This window comes from Benincasa hispida, chromosome 5 (assembly GCF_027475165.1).
Source record: "Benincasa hispida cultivar pf3 chromosome 5, pf3_genome.v1.1, whole genome shotgun sequence".
Taxonomy (NCBI): Eukaryota; Viridiplantae; Streptophyta; class Magnoliopsida; order Cucurbitales; family Cucurbitaceae; genus Benincasa; species Benincasa hispida.
The window spans coordinates 28,862,553-28,868,168 of NC_143482.1; the positions used below are offsets into that span (position 1 = coordinate 28,862,553).

The 5,616-nt window shown below is 28.0% G+C and overlaps 1 non-coding gene across 1 annotated transcript; it reads right to left on the reverse strand.

Annotated features, from left to right (window-relative positions):
* Positions 1-5,331: 5,331 nt before the first annotated feature.
* Positions 5,332-5,404, reverse strand: TRNAE-CUC (transfer RNA glutamic acid (anticodon CUC)). The gene has a single exon. It is a non-coding gene; the product is annotated as a tRNA-Glu (tRNA).
* Between the last annotated feature and the right edge of the window lie 212 nt (positions 5,405-5,616).

The following is a 5,616-nucleotide window of genomic DNA, read 5'->3' on the forward strand; positions in this document are numbered from 1 at the left end:
ATTAAAATTACAATGTGCAGTATATATTATATAACAACCTTAAAATTTTACTACTGCATCTGAAATAAATCTTGTATATCTTTGAAATAATATTGTATATATTTGAAATAAACCTCGTATCTATACATAAAAAATGAAACATGCTCAGATAACATATTTGTAACAATCATTTTGCATTAAATACAATTTACCAAAACTAAAGATTATAAATTTTTAGTCAAAATTTGAAACATGTAATCAAGGAAAATATGTGACAATTTTGGAAAAAATATCCTTCAAAAACAAAAGAAAAAAATAATAATCCTAAAATCAAGAGAATGGTGCTATAACAAATCTTGCATAAGGAATATAAACCGAATTTGATAAATATTAAATTGGTCTGAATTTTTTAAATATTTTATAATACAAAATTTTAATATGAGAGAATGTATTATGGATATATGTCATATTTGATAATGAATAAAATTAAAAAAAAAAACATTAAAGGAAGATATACAATTAACGATGATACATAGTAAAATTAATTATTTTTTTGAAAAAATATCTCTAAACGATTATTACTAAACACGTTCTTAATTATTTTTAATATCTTAGTTACAAAATAATACGAACATTTAATATGATAGAGAAGGTATATTACGATATTAAAATTATATATAAAAAAATCGACAACCTAGTCATGAAATATTATTAAAGTTTAAGAAGTTTATTAAAATATTGCTTAGGAAGTAAGCCAATTTTACAAATCTTTCCCAAAAAAAAAAAAAAAAAAAAAACCACAAACCATAAATAGGGGCAAAAGTTTATAATATGTAAGGAAAAATATATGTAAGAAAATGCTTAGGGTTTGAAGCACAGAGTTGAGATAGAATGTCTGAAGTTCATATATCTGTAGACTTCATATATCTGTGGAGTTCATATGTCTGTGTTTGGGGAGCAGAGTTATTTAGTCTAAATTCATATGTCTATGTTGAGGGTGCATAATTCATATATCTCAATATCTGATGCAATTTAAAAAAAAAAATTATTCAATAATATGTTTTTATGATTACTATTTTTGTTTTTAAATTTTTTTATTCAATAATTCTACTTATTTTTGTTTGAATAAAATATGGATTGCAATTTTTTCTTTTAATTTTTAATTTTTTTTTTCATTCATTCTTTCTTTCTTTGGCAATGCACAACAATTATTAACCCATTACATTTCTTGTAGAAATATGTTTAAATAAAATGAGAAACCAAAGCGAAATCACAACTTTTGATTCTAATTAATTTTTCTCAATGAATTTCATTATTATCTTCTTCTTTTTCTTCTTCTTCCTATTGCTACTCTATATTTTTACTATGTCATGAATTTTTTTAATTAAATATTCTTCATCATCGTAATAGTCAATGGAATGTCACCACATTTCTTCGACAATTTCACTTTCACTTCCTCTAAATTTAGAAGATCATAAGAGAAAAAATATCTATTTTTTACTAATTATTGCTAGAAAATGTTTCATAATTTTTTTTCCTTTCATTTTATGGTTTTTTCGTCATATGTTACATGCTTTTCAACTACATACATATTTTTCATCTAAATATTCTTAACACTCATTTGATATGTGAATTCAATTAAACAAAAATATTTTTTTTATAAATTTTTACGTATAAATATTACGCTTAATATAGACAAAATAATATTTTTTATATAATCAACCACCTTACAACATACTTTAACAATCATCAGTTTTATAGTAGTCGAAAGTGGTTGTTGAAGTTGATTATCGAAGATGATTTTTGCTGGAGTTTTGTAGTTAGATGTGGTTGTCGGAGCCTGAAGTTGGTTGTATGAAGGTGTATTGGAGTTGGTTGTCCAAGTTTGTCATCGGAGGTGGTTTTCAAATCCTGGAGTTGGACAGACGGAAGTGGTCGTCAAAGTTGATCATCGAAGATGATTTTCGCTGGAGATTGTAGTTGGAAGTGTCTGTCGGAGCCCAAATTTAGTCGCACGAAGATGGTATTAAAGTTGGTTGTTGGAGTTAGTCGAAGGTGGTTGTCAAAACCTCGAGTTGGTCGTCGGAGTTGCTTACTCAAAGGTAATTTTCACCGGAGTTTGTAGTCGGAGTTGATCGTCGGAGTTTGTTGTCGGAGCCAATTGGTCAACAGAGTTGGTAGCACGAAGGTGGTCGTCGGAGTTGGGTCACCGGAGGTGGTTGTCGGAGTTGGTCACATGAAGGTTGTCGAAGCTCGGAGTTGATTGTAGGAGCTGTCATCGGAGGTAGTTGTCAGAATTCAGATTTCGTTGTCGGAATTGTCATCAGAGGTGGTTGTCAAAGCCTGGAGTTGGTCGCCGGAGTTGCCATCAGAGGTGGTTATCGGAGCCCAGAGTTAGTTATCGGAGTGTCACAATGGCCGATGGTTAGAACCATAGAGTTGTGGTGAGTTGCTAAAATATATCCACTCAACTCCACCAACATTTAAAGTTGGTCGGCCAAATAATGAGTTGATATATTATACCAACTTAACTCAACTCATGTTGGTGAGCCAAACACCCCCTTAATAATATAAGCTATTTGTGTAATATCAACCCTAATTTGACCCATTAGCTTCCATATATTAATTTTTACAATTGATATAATTAATATTTAGTACATCAATTATATAACTAATATACAACTAATCTACTATAAATTTGGTATATCAATTATACATTTTATACATTAAAACTTGATTTAAAACCAGAAGACAAAACAATTCATCAAAACCTGTATATGGAAAATTGAAAAAGAATATGAAAAAACGAAACACAAAAGGTCTTTACAATCAAACAAAAGCAAATCAAAATAAAAAGGAAATCGGACAAATTACAATATATGGCAAAAATTGAAAACTAACATGTTGATAAAATTGCAGAAAACACATACGTAAGATTGATGTTCAAGAGAAAAGAAAAGATGATGATCATGGGAGAAGAAACAATATTAAAAAATTGATAATACTCACCTAGAAGAAAATTTTAAAATTTATATTTAAAGTATATCAACTAACTTATATACCTAAAATAAAATGATATACATTGGTATTTACTAGGGATGTTCAAAAAATCCGATGACCCAAAAAAACTGATTAACTCAATCTAGTCCGTACAGTTTGGGTTGAGTTATCAACTCATTTGGGTTGGGTTCAAATAAATGAAAATTTTATGGGTTGGATTGGTTCATGGGTTCACATAATATAACCCAAACCAACCCGAACCAACCCGAGTTTATTATTAACTTTAAAAAATATATTTTTTTTGTTACTTATAACACAATTATTTATACATAGTTTTAATTTTATTTAATTCCAATATTTTTTGAATAATTTATTATTCAACAACTCTTAAAAGTAGTTTCTTTACACTTTAAAAAGAAAATTTTTATTATATAAATTGAAATTGAGTAGTTAATCTTAAAAATAATTAAATTAGATTTTTACACATTTACGTTTTGCTTATTTTTAGAACAAAATTTTAAATAAATGACCCGATTAACCCGAACCAACCCAATCCAAATATTTAATGGTTCGGTTGGGTTCATTTTTTAATAAGGGTTATTTGGGTTAAAGAAATTTACAATCCAAACAATTAGGTTGGTCTATAAAGTCTTTCAATCCAATCCAACCCATGAACTCTCCTACTATTTACTCCAAACAAAAAGCTAAAAGGTTGAGAAAATTAAAAATAGAATATTTTGTCAAATCGGCCATTTCAAAAAAGTGGAATACACGCTTACAATTTCACATTCTAAAATTTTCAACCATTATAATTTCCCTTTCTTCTTTATAATTAAACCTTTTTTCTTTTGATACTTTCTTATCCTTTTCCTTTTATTTTATTTTTTATCTTCCTCTCCTTTCTCTTTTCTCTCTTATCATTTGCTTTCTTTCTTTTTTATTTTCATTTTCATTTTTTTCCATTTCATTTATCGAACCTTTATTTATTGCTGTTTTTTTTTAAAACTATTATTTTTCCTTACTTTTGATAGAATTTTAAGTTTTTCTCACACATGTATTTTTAAAAGAAACATATAGAAATAAAATTTACAAAATTAGTCTAATTGAACCAACATCATATCGTAAGCCAACATCATTAAAGTGAATTGTTTGTTAGAGTAAGTGATAAATATTCCAAATCAAATTTGGATAACGTTTAAAGAATAATTATTGTTATTATTTTATTTTCCTTCAGGTAAAATTGTATTAAATATTATAAACTCTTTATAATAGTTAAGTTCTTTTTTATACATTTATTTATATTACGTGTACTAATGGTTGCCAATTAATTATTAAAAGTATTTTCATTTTTATCGCTTGTTAAAAAAAAAATATAGACATGATGTGGTCGTATAACTCAAAATATATTGTCTACGAGTTGAAAAACCTAACCTCTAATTAATGTTGTCAACGACTTTTTTACCTTTATTATTAGCAACCATCCCCAACATCACCTATTTTCCACTACTTATCTTTGTTTGCATATTTTTAGAAAGGAATTAATTGTCTATTACTCTTGTGGGATACGATATTAAGAATACTCCTAAATTATCACTTGTAAGAGTGAGTGATTGTACTAGGCCTTATAAATTTATCATCACATCATTCATACATATTTCGATCATTATGGTGCTACAAGATAGCATTGCAACATAGTTGTACTTTTTTCTGGGATCATGCAATGTTGTGCCATTGGGATTTGCTTCTACTCGATGGCAAGCACTATTGCATTCGAACACAACTGGTTTGAAGTGTCTGCCAGCGTCATGCAGCACCGCGACACTATGTCCTTAGGGTCATTCTTGTCATTTTATTGTTATTTGAGTTCGATTGCTCCAAATAACCCTTGAGTTCACTGTTTTGCACCCAGAATATTTCAAGAGTCTTTTGAGCTTGACTTCCTATATAAGAGTACATTTAAACATTAAATTCTTAAGAAGTAGCACAATTTTGGTGAGGAAAGATATCTCATTTTAGGAGCTATTACTTTTCTAGAGATTTATTCAATTCGTGAAGAGATCAACAATGTTGGCACATCCTCGAAGATATTCAATCCTGTTTAATTTGCATATATATTTTTTATTTTTACCAATGCATACTATTTTCTCAAATATGTGGTTCTCTTCACCATTTAATCCAAAATTCTATACTTTAGACTTGTTTATCTCTCTAAATCAAGACTTGAATGTTATTAAAACCTTATAACTTCTTTATAGTCCATCGGCAAAGTTCAAGGATGACATAATTAAAACATATCATAATATGGGAATAAAATAATTAAAAAAAAAAACTAAGCTTTTAAAAGATTTAAAATTCCGTTGCCGGGATTTGAACCCGGGTCTCTCAGGTGAGAGCCGAGTATCCTAACCAACTAGACTACAACGGAATCAGTGTTATTGGAAGCAAGTTATGGTTTTAATTAAACATAATTAGTTGAAAAAAAAAAATTAACCTTATTTATTTTTTTTTTTCATCTTTTTGAAAAAGATTGCCATTGTTCTATAGAATAATTGGATTCACCCAAAACAATATTATTCAAGGTTTCCTTTTCCATTTCAACCAAAATAATGTGTTAAGCTCAACTTTTTTTTCTTTAAT